Raw genomic sequence first — 12,375 nt, forward strand, 5'->3', positions numbered from 1 at the left:
GAGCACCAAACCAGCTTGACCACACGCCCAGGAGGACACCGCCGTCGCTGGAGACACGCCGCCGCCGCCGACACACTCCACCTACACCACAACGAAGCCCACAACCCATCTTTGTTCCCAAAACAACGCCCTCAAGAAGGTTACGGCGCCCTGGGCGTCGCCGCTGCCCAACAAAGTTGAGGATTTCACCCGGGAAACAAAGGGGAAGGGGGTAGGGGGCAGGACCTGACCGGCGCCTCCAGGAAGGTGAGCGGCGCCCGCGAGCGTTGCCGCCGTCGCAGCCGACACGGCTGGCTAGGGGTTTCCCCCGGCCCTGCAGCCCCGTCGCCCACTCCCACCCGCAGAAGACCGCGGAAGTGCGGATCTGAGGGGGGAGGCGGCCAGATCTGACGCGACAGGAGACGAATCCGCCGCCGCCGCGCGCCGACCCGCAACCACCGGGGCTCTCGCCGCCCGCACGGCCGAGAGAACACCGACCCGCGCCCACGCCACCGGGAGCCGAAGCCGGCGGCGCCACACCTGCCGGGGCCGCCGCCCCGGATCCAAAGGCCCCCCGCGGGAGGCGAGGCGGCGAGGGCCCCGCCGCCGCCTTCATCAGCAGTGGGCCGAGCTTGCTCGGCAGCCGCTGCCTCAGGCGGCGGCGAGGGAAGGGCGAGGAGGGGAGGGGGACGGCGGGGCTAGGGTTTTCGCCCGTCGGGTCGCCCAAGCGGGACGACACGAGGAAGGGGAGCGGAGGACCAACTGTCCAATCATCTGATCTGCCCGACTCTTCATACGTTGCTGTGAGTGAAGCAGATGCTGCTTAACTGACTCCAGCACCACACACTGCGATCCTCAAGCCACTGGCGCAAATCAGATGATTGGACTGTATCATCCACAGACAGACCGAAATGGCGTGGACTGTGCCCATAGATAATCTCAAAAGGTGTCTTGCCCGTGGGTGAATGCCAGTTTGTATTGTACCAGAATTCGCATAGAGGGATCCATTTAGCCCAGCGTGACGGATGCCCACTGAAAAAACATCGCAAGAAACATTCCACCTGCTGATTCACACGCTCAGTTTGCCGGTCAGACTGTGGGTGGCGAGCAGAGCTCATGCGGAGCAAAACACCAGATATCTGAAATAGTTGACAGTGGTAAAAATCTTGTCATGATCAGACACGGTTGACAGTGGCATTCCATGGAGTTTGAAGAAATAATTGAGAAAGGCGTCAGCCCTAGTTTTAGCCATGTAGGGGTTATGCAGAGGAACAAAATGTCCGTACTCAGAGAGCTTGTCAATGATGACCATCAAGCAATTGTAACGCCCTGAAGTTGGGAGACCCTCAACAAGTCCATCGTGACCATTTCCCAAGAAAGATCCGGGATTGGAAGGGGTTGAAGCAACCCTGGGTATGGAATGCGTTCCGGCTTCGCTTGCTGACAGACTAAACATTGGTGTACATAAGTTTAAATAAAGCTACGCATACCCTTCCATCTGAACAGCTGCCGAACACGTTTGTATGCCATTGGAAAACCGGAGTGACCACCGAGTGGACTGCCATGGAATGCAGTCACCACTTTACGGTGTAATTCAGGATCACAACCAATCCAGACACATTTCCCGTGCCTAAGAACACCAACCTTCAGAGAAAACGTGTTACCAGATGCAGGAGACACTACAAGCTTCTGAAGCAGTGCAGAAGCAAATTGGTCAGACGAATAGCTTTGAATAATATCATCAAGCCAAGCAGGTTGGACAGAAGATATGTGGTGCAATTACGATAACATGCCATTAGCAGTAGGTGGCCTCCTGGACAGGGAATCAGCAACAGTATTGTCAACACCTTTCTTATACTCAATAGTATATTGCAATCCCAACAATTTAGTAAATGCCTTCTGCTGCCATTTTGTGTGCAATCTTTTCTCAGATAAGCAAGCCAAACTACGCTGGTCAATTTTAATGACAAATGGAGCAGGCTGCAAATATTGTCTCCAATGTTCAACTGCTAGGAGAATAGATAAGTGTTCCTTCTCATAGACATGTAGTGTTTGGTTTCTGGGTCCAAGAGCTTTACTAACATAAGCAACATGGTGGCCTTCCTGCATAAGCACAACACCAATACCTACATCACAAGCATCAGTTTCAATTATGAAGGTCTTGGAGAAATCTGGAAGAGCCAAAACATGTGCTGAAACCAATGCATGTTTCAAGAGATCGAAGGCTTTCTGTTCATTATGTGTCCAATAGAACACCACTCCTTTCTTCAAGAGATTTGTGAGAGGCTTGCTCAGCATTCCATAGTGAGAGATAAATTTTCTGTAATATCCAGCAAGACCCAGAAATCCTATGACTTCCTTAGCAGTAACTGGAACTGGCCATTCTTGAATAGCAGAGATTTTTGTTGGGTCTGTAGAGACTCCTTGACCACTGATGATATGACCAAGATAGCCAATCTGAGTTTAAGCAAAAGAACACTAGGAGAGCTTGACCTGCCATTGATGTTGAAGTAGCAATTTCAACACTTCTGCCAAATGCTATAAATGCAGTTCATAAGAAGCACTGAATACCAAAATATCATCAAACAAAACCATTGCATATTTTCTGAGACATGGAGACAGGGTATCATTCATGGAAAAGTTGAAGGTATTAGGCCCTCCAATTAATCCAAAGGATAGAACCAGGAATTCAAAATGGCCAAAATTAGTTTGAAAAACTGTTTTATGCCCCTCTCCAGGATCCAATCTTATCTGGTGGTATCCAGCTCTCAGATCCAACTTAGAAAACCAGGTGGAGCCTGCCAATTCATCTAGCCGTCGAGAGGAGAGAGAAACTGTATGATAACGCCCTAGGGTAAAAAAGCTACTTGTCTCTGGAACGGGGGGAGTACTTACTTAGAGCATCTCCAACAGGCGCGCGGTTGCGGCGCGCTAACTTTTTTTGCAGCACTGAAATAGTGTTTTAGCGCGCGCAGGAGGGTGGTTGCTTTACGAGACGTTGGAAAATTTAGCACGCCGCTATAGCGCTTCACCAGGCGTTGCAAAATCCAGCCCACACGACCAGCCGGTCCTTGGAAAAAATTGAAACAACACATACGGAAAAAAATGAAACAACACATAGTTCAAATTCATAGCATAGTTCAAGCCCCAAACAACAAGCTAGTTCATACGATGCAAATAAAACTAAAATAATGCCTAAACTATATAAAACGATGCTAAAAACTAGATAAAACTACTCCTTGTCCTCCTCGGTCGTGTAGTCCGACGACGTAAACGCGTCGAGCCACCGAGGATCTTCATCGTCCTAGGTAGACTCAGGTCCCACCTCAATTTGGGCTTCCGCCAGTTCCTTCCACACATGCTTTTCCGTCCGATGCACGGCTCGCTCTGCCCTCCTCTGCGCCAAGAACTCGTTCTCGGCGGCGACATCCTGCGGGAAGCACTCGCGCCACACCGCATGGCGTGCTCATCCGCCTCGGCGATGAGGAGCGGCGCTCCCACCCTCGCTGGAGGCGGCGATCCTCGTCGGTGATTAGTCGAGGGGGAGACGCGAGTTCCTGCGCCTGCTCGCGCGTTCATATCGGAGAAGGTCATCTGTGCCCGTGGCCGCCCGAGGCGCCACGCCGACGCGTCGTACGTGCGGGCGGCCTCGTGGGGGGTCTCGAATGTTCTGAGCCCAAGACGTGTATCGCCGGAGCGGATCTCCGCGTAATACACGCCAGAGGGGCGGAGGCGGACGCCGCGGAAGGCCAAGCTGCTCCGGTGGCGCAGCGGCATGGCGGGGCGCTGGAAGAGGCGGGGGGAAGAAGGCGCATCGGTGGCGGGGCACTGGAAGAGGCGGGGGAGAAGGCGCGGCGGCGGCAGCGGGGCATCGAAAGATGCGAGGAAGAAGGCGCGACGGGAGGGATAGAGTGGAGGTTGGCGGGCGCCCGTGCACGGCTTTTGACGAGCGCGCTGGGCGATGCAGCCGCTCTTCCGTGCGCGCACCCATTTCTTTCACGCGCCGCGTGGCCTCTCGCGCACCAAATAGGCTGTTTATCCAGCGCGCCGGATATTTTACGCGCATTCTGGAGATGCTCTTATCGAGAAGCACTCATTGTAACTCTCCCACATAACTAATGAAAATACATAATTCCCCAATGGTCTCTGTCTTCTTATTTATTTTTTGAATAGAGATGTATATTAGCACTATGAGTACAACATCGAGTACTAATATAATAGTGATGCCCTTGCTTTTGAAAGTAAGTTAAATAGAAGTAGGTGCGTTCATCCTGATTTCTCACGTCTGATCTCAATGCCATGCACGATGAGACCACGCTTCTGTGTCACTTCTCCTTCCGTCTCCATCAGGCTGAAGGACATCACAGCATAGAATGGATTCCCGCTCGTGTGGAAGTGACCCAGCGATATCTCCATCCAACCGTCGGCTCTGCGCTGAGGCTGAGCTACACCCAGTTCTGGCGGCGGCGTCCAATTCTCACCAAGGAGAACCGGACTGGTATATTCCATTATTTGTCCAAAGTAGAGCGTGGCCTTCTGGATTGGATAATTGAACCCACTGAAATTTTGGGTCCTCTTAAACACGAGGTAAGCCCCGTACTTGGAGTCTGGGGTTGATTTCCAACCATGTCACACTGTTTAGTTGAGCCCCTTCAGAGAACCTGTGGCACACATAGCTAGCTAGGGTTATCATTTGTAACCAGGACGAAAACCAATCAGAGGCAAAAGTTGTAGAAAGCAAAATTCTATAACTTGGTACTCTTAACCAGGCCATGCTTTTCAAGACTATTTTTGACGTAGCCCCGTACGTACATATGGATATAGGAGTACTAGTTGGCTGTAATAATAAGGGCATCAAATAACGGAATACTATAGGAAGGTGTGAAGAGCGAGCGCGAACATGGAGTCGGAGAGAGGGATCCAGCTCCAGTGCTGCGGCATGTGGCTCGACGCGATGAACAGCTTCCGCGCGGACAGCATGTAGCATTTGGCGAAGGTCTCCCTGTCCAGCCACATAGTCTGCGCGTTACCAAAGCAAGCAATCAGTTAGCAATGAATCTGTCTCGGAGTTGGGCGCCATCAGCATGCACGTACGTACCATGTCCATGAGCCTGTCTCGGAGGAGGACGGGGCCGTCCAAGAGGCGTAAGAACATGTCCTTTTTTGACTGCGGCTCGGGGGTCACCAGCTCGAGGGGCGGCAGGAAGCGGGCCCAAACGGCGTCGGAGTCGGCTGCAGCACGGAATGCTGTGGAGACCATGGCGGCACGGCCGGCGTCACGTGGCGTGGTGCCGGCGAACGCCGCCGAGAGTTCCGCCGGCAGGCGCTCCATCGGTTCGCTTGGTCTCTTCTCTTGGATAAGGCCTGTGCGAGCTGCACTAGCTATCTAGCTACACGTACTGTGTGTGTTGGATACAACTTGGAGCTCCTGTGTAGTGTATGTCCCTTTATAGTGTCTACAACCGACTTGGAGGGAGCTGCACTGTGAGAGAGGGACGGACAAGCAAGCCTAGCTAGCTTTTCGGCAGTTGGATTGGATTCATTGGAGATCACGCGCGGAATATGATTCTGCTCCAACAGGACGAACTGGATGCGATGCCCATGCCCATATCGGCAGTTGTAGCATGCACCACGGATCCAATCTCTCATCCAGTCCAGTGCTGCCCACAAACTCACGAATTCTCCTCACAATCGACAGATACCTACATCGGCCGTTGTTTTGACAGCACACCATCGGCGCCATCAAATCCTCCACTGCATGCTTTATTCGCTAGCTTTGGCACTCAACCTCAAAGGCACGCGTGCATGTGATATGTGCTATCCTTTGCACTCAACCTTAAATCGACCACTCACGTACGTTCAAATGCCAACCAGCCAACCAGGCATCGAGAGGCAAGGGAATCACGGATCCACCTGGTTGTGGTGACATCGTCTATGTTCACTGTGGCTCCACGCAGCTAGTACTTATCATGACTCATTTTTTCTTCATGATTTTGTCTTGAGTGATGGAGAAACGATTTCACAATCTTCGGTGTGAGAGTTGGCCGTCTCCGGTCACAGCTGTGAACCGGTCTGAAGGTCACTGAAGTGTACCCCCTCCCGGATCCGTCCGAAAATACTTGTTGAAGAAATTGATACATCTAAACGTATTTTAGTTCTAGATACATCCATTTTTATCCATTTCTCTGACAAGTATGTCTGGACGGAGGGAGTATTTTCTAACCACACATTTTTTTATCGGAAGTTATTGGAAAAAATAATTAATTAACATTACCATATTTCTTTGTTCTAAAAGTAAGAATGACTCGATGTAATTTTTAGGTGATAACTCGTCTATTCCATGTTAGAGGTCATTTAAGAAATTTACAAATATCTAGACTTTTTGTTTTTGTGAAATTACAAATATCTGAATTTGTTAGAAAGATGGACACAAAAAATGATTTGTTGGAAAGAATAAACGGATCATGATTTGCCCATAATTAATTTAATATCACAGAGTGCTGTTTTGGCTGAAAGGTGTATATACATCTATTATGAAATATATATAAAAAACATATTTGAAAATGTTGAAAAATTCAGAAGAATAATTTCGTGTGTACTTCTGGACATTCTATGTTCGCACACAAAATTTCGCAACGAAAGAACATTTTTTGTGGCATGTATAAAAAAGATAAAAAAATGTCTCCTGAATAGTTATAATCAAGCATCGAGAATTGTCTTTTTTACACAAGCCACAAAAAATTTCCTTTGCACCGAAACTTTGTGCACGAACATATAATGTCTGGATGTACATGCGTGATTTTTTCTCGATTTTTTTTAACTTTTTGAAATGTGTATTTAGACAATGGGTGCATCTACATCTACACCTCGAGAAATTCACTTCTGGGATAATTACACGTCTTACTGAATCGAATACAAATTGATGCAGACAGTTTATCTCCGGCGAATCACAAGATTAAACTATTTGGGTTGCGATTAGCAAGTACTCCCATGCGCCCATGTGCTAGCTAATAAGGAGCCGGAAAGCGTGGAGGAAGAATCGGGATCAATCAGTTAACACTTGGCTATGTAGTGCTACATCACATCTGAACCTACGTGTCAACTTCTTTTTGGCGGGAATCAGAACCTATTGTTTTCCCTCGGCTGGATTAGAAATGAAACGAATCAGTTTTTATCATATCCACCATAGTCTACATCACATCACGATGCGTGCATCTATACTTTCCTTACCCGGCCAGGAGTAGACTACGACATACCACAGTTTACGAGATTTACAAATTTTACATATAAACATCCTATTTGATATGTTTACATATAAATCATGGTGAAAGAAGTGATGATAGGCTATTACCGTGGTGCGTGATGTGGTTGAAAGGAAGCACAATCTGTGATTGCTACATCCACAATATCAGAGATGAGAAGATGACACTTCTGAGGTAACATGCTGACACACATGTGAGGAAGAAGAAAAAAAGACAAACCATGGTCATGACAATTAAACATGCAAAAGGGGAGGAATAGCTTCCAGCATGTCAAGGTGTTGATCGGTTAACACTAGTCACTAGAGACTGTGAGGCGCACACAAGGGGGAAAACGGAAAAGGGCATGGGAAAATAGGCAATGTGCCCAAGACCAAGCTTTGGCCAAGAGGAATGTTTGATGTACTTTTGTACGTAATTTAACAAGAAAATTCATGGAAATGAATGAATTTCCTAAGTACACAACCTCCTCATGGGTGTGTTTAGTCCTGAAACTATGCATGGCCCTACATGCATACCCTAGTGCATGTGCACGTACGTGCATGGCCAGGACGTATGCACTGGTACTTGTACGCACTGGAGGCCAGGTCTATACGTGACCCAATACCCGTGCTGAACCGCCGGCGTACATGTATGTACCCGTACACTTGCATCGCCGATCTTATCTCGTGCATACCTGTATATCATCACATGATGCGAGTCTGACTGCATTGCGGCCGTGTTTGGATACGTACACATATATACAAGAGATTGGCTTAAGCTTAGACTTGGCCGCTCGATCACGATTCCTGTTGCAAACATGTACAAGCGACCCAACCCAAGTACACAAATATTTGCCTTCCGGAGGGCGTGTGTTGTAACGGTTTTCGTCCGGGTTTCCGTTAATTAGCCGGGCAACTCTCTTCTGCTTAATAAATGAAAGTAGCAAATCTTTTGCCTGTTTAAAAAAAAATTGCTTGTGCTTTGTTTTGCAGCCTTGTTGATCAAGGAGCCGATTGACTTGGACGAAGCCTTCAAAAAAGTACCAGCGTGATCATCTTAAACCGATCACCATCTATATCCCGTCCACAAATATCGGAACGATGACGGCGGCTGGCCCAGGGCCCTACCTTCTCCAGCTGCCTATAAATACCAAAGCATCTAGCCCACAAGGAGGCAGAGAGAAGGAAGAGGCCACGCGCGCACTGCCCGGTGCTGGCGGCGCATGCGCACGGATGGACACGGAGGAACCCAGCCCGGAGGTGGCAGGGAGGACGTGCTCGCGTCGGCGCCGCGCCAGATGTGGCGCTGAATGCGTCAAGATACGCCGGTGACGGCGACGAGGCAGCACGCACGGCCTTGTCCGACGGCAGTGCGTGTGGGCTGTGGCGTGCAGCGACACGGCCGGGCGGGCCGTACGCCATGCGTCCTACCGGCGTCGGCAACCACCATGCACGACCTGCACTACGACACGAGGCCATTAATTGGCGTCTTCCCATCTACAGATCCAAGGTGAGAACTTCTTTTAATTAACGCATGGCTCTTCATGTGTCTCACATGCATCTCGGAGCACGGCGATCCCTGAGGCCGGACCCATCACCGGCGACTACGTGCCGGGTTGCCGTTTCGTGCGTAGCCCCCGGTGAACCCTTACGCCGGACCCATCACCGGCGACGACGCGACGGGTTACCGTTTCATGTGCAGCCCCCGCCGGTCCCTCACATCGGACTCACCACCGGCGACGACGCGACGGGTTACCTTTTTGTGTGTAGCCCCCGGCCGGCGATCGTTCACGCCGGATCCATCACCGGGGACGACGCACCGGGGTTGCCGTTTCGTGTGGAGCCCCCGACGGTCCTTAACGCCGGACCATCAGCGACGACGCTCTGGGTATGGAGCCCCCGTGGACCCATTCATGCCGGACGCACCACCGGCGATGACGCGTCGGGGTTGCGGTTCGTGTGCTGCCCCCGGCGATCCCTTTCTGCCGGACACACCACCGGCGGCGACACGTGGGGTATGGAGCCCCCAGCGATTCCTTCCTGCTGGACTCACCACCGACAACGACGCGCCGGGGTTGCCGTTGGTGCGCAACCCGTGGCGATCCCTTCGTGCCGGACTCATCACCGACAACGACGCGCCGGGGTTGCGGTTCGTGTGCTGCCCTCGGCGACCCCTTTCTGCCGGACACACCACCGGCGACGACACGCCAGGTATGGAGCCCCCAGCAATCCCTTCCTGCCGGACTCACCACCGACAACGACGCGCCGGGGTTGCCCTTGGTGCGCAACCCGCGGCGATCCCTTTGTGCCGGACTCATCACCGACAACGACGCGCCGGGGTTGCCATTTGTGTGCAACCCCTGGCGATCCCTTCGTGTCAGACTCTCCACTGGCGACGACGCGCCAAGTTGCCGCTCGTGCGCAACCCGCGGCGATTCCTTCGTGTCGAACTCATCACCGATGATGACGTGCACGACTGCCATTCGTGTGCAACCCCCGGCGACTCCCTCATTCTGGGACATGGCGACACGCGTCGTTCGACTCCGTGCAATCTATTGCGCCGCCCTTTTCTGCCTACACCATCGGTGGCGCCCGGCAAGGCTCTTCCGTATCGTGAGGCCTTACTCGCCTTCGTCTCGCCGGCCCATGGAGGTGCCATGGGCTTGCCGGGACTGGGCGACATTCGTCGTTCAACTCGGCGAAAGCTAGCGCTCCACCCCTCCTACACCACCATTGGCACAGAGCTTGGCCCGTGCTGGGTTTGATCTACACTCCACCACCGTGGAGGTCACCCACGGCGGGTGGCCGTCCACGCCGCCTGACACGGGGGCTTGCCCAAGGCGGGGCGCCATCTACATTTCTGCTGACACGGCCCATCGTTGGGCATTGTCTGAACCGACTACCGGCTCGATCAAGCCATTGCTATGTCGACATGTTTGTCGAGTGGGCAATACCGCCCAAGTCTACTCCAAGTCTCCAACGTCCACACCGACACACATTCACATCATCGTTCCATCGCTGGCAAGGCAAAGCTATACTCCAGCGACATGTCTTTCTCCGATGAAGCAAACTACCACTTGATATGTCGACGAGGCAATGTCAAGTCATCCAGTCCGACACCGACAAGGCGGACATCACTAGGCCGGGCACCGGCGAGGCGAAGGCCGCCCACATCTTCATCATCGGACTTCGACACGGCGGAGGGATACGACTAAGCATAGCTGGAGCGATGGGCGTACCGCCCCCCCCCCCTTCCACTTCATCAACACATCACCACGGAGAAGACGTGACATGAAGATGACGACCATTGCAGCAGCTTAATCGGGGGTGGTTCGTGAGCTTGACTCGCGGACGTAATTAAGCGGGAGTTTTCCGAGGCCCCGTGAACCAGAACCTCACATCGCCGAAGTCATTTTGGCCGCGCCAGCAGGCCACGAAGCGCCTCCTTAGTGGGGACTTTGTAATTTTGTTTCTCGACACGAGATTAATAAAATACATATTTTCCTATGTCTTTTCTTTGTGTACTATGTACACTGGCACGCCTGCGTTTATTGTTTTTTTTCATGTCAAACAAGGAATAAGGTCTTGTTTGTTCGGCTTTAGCTTCAATAGAACCAGTTATGGACTGTGATGGCAAAGCTGCCGTGCTGAGGAAGCTTCTGCAGTTAAGGTTACTTGTGTTTAACAATGTAGTTCTGAAAATGACTATGGGCTGGTGAAAAAGTAGAAATGCCCCTAGAGTGTTGAGATCAGAGCAACTTGTTGATTATTGTTAATAGATTGTTCAAATGGTATTTTTACTGCAGAGAATGATTTGTCCTATAGTAATGTACAAAATATTTCATAATGTGAGGGTGTACCTCTACTCTAGTTCGATCATATTCAACAATGTACTTGACATGCTTCATAGATATGCATTGGTCAGAGCAATTAACTTGTGCTTGGGTATGCTTCATAGATAGTCATTGATCATACCAGTGTAGGTGTACCTTGCGATGCTTCATAGATAGGTACTGACCATAGAAACCTCAACTTCCAGGGTATTCTTGATAGATACACCGGTGCTGCTCATAGCGATGTGAGTATGCGTTCTATCCTTCGTAGATAGACCTTGATCGTAGCAATGTAGATACTTCAATGTGCGATTAAATGCGTTTCAATGTGAAATCATTGTAATGTGCTTATTCCATGATACTGACCCTTGTCTGCTCAAATGGCAATGTGATAAAGACTGATTGGTGAAAGTGCGATCACACCCTTAATCATATTTTGATGTTGATGACAATATACAAACAGGGGACTAATCATGGTTTATGTCCCTCTGGAACAATGTGCGTGTGCATAGTGGACTACGTGTTTGTATATTGCTCAAGAACAAAGAAATAAAGATAAATAGCTTAGGATTTTTGGTTTGTTCTTGACTATAGGGATACAACACTATTAAGAGGGGATCATCGGGACTCATGAAAGATTTGCTCAAAACCAATGGTTTCTTCAATTTCCCTTCACTCGCATTATTCCTATGTCACACACATTCCCTCAAACCATCCATGAAATATTCTCCAAATAGACTCATTACTTAGGCATCAAGAGACCCATTTGGTCTCTGGTTCACCGAATGTCCGGTGGTAACCGGACATCCGGTCACACACTGTCTACTGGATGTCCGACACTTACCAGAAACTGATGGAACTCCGGTCCTCACCGAAATTCCGATGCACTAATCCAGAGGCAAACTGATGGAGTGGACGTCCGCCATTCTCCGGATGTATAATCACTTCCTTTGCACTGGATGATTGGCCGCGTTTGGAAATCCGGTGTAACCTCAACGAGCCTATCAGACGGATTTTCGGTCCTTACTGGCAATCCGATGCACTTCATCCAGTACAATTTGTCTGGATTTCTGCTACTCGCCAGATTTCCGGTGCCTCTCGGGACACTAGATATCCGGTATGTACAAGACGTCCGGTAAACGGGGAGCATAGCCGTTGTTCACACACATAACACTCACTGGTATACTACAGCCATCGAACATTTGATTGTTTTACCGGATGTCCAGTACCCCACCGGACTTCCGACCCTTAACAACACAACACTCTCCAACGGCCATATTTGCGCTCCCAATATATACCCCTCTACCAATTCAGTAGAGGGTT

General features: G+C 50.6%; 1 pseudogene; it reads right to left on the minus strand.

Moving 5' to 3' along the window:
* Positions 1-4,118: 4,118 nt before the first annotated feature.
* Positions 4,119-5,331, minus strand: LOC119306856 (annotated as a pseudogene).
* Positions 5,332-12,375: the final 7,044 nt, after the last annotated feature.

The sequence above is a fragment of the Triticum dicoccoides genome, chromosome 5B (genome assembly GCF_002162155.2).
Source record: "Triticum dicoccoides isolate Atlit2015 ecotype Zavitan chromosome 5B, WEW_v2.0, whole genome shotgun sequence".
Classification (NCBI taxonomy): Eukaryota; Viridiplantae; Streptophyta; class Magnoliopsida; order Poales; family Poaceae; genus Triticum; species Triticum dicoccoides.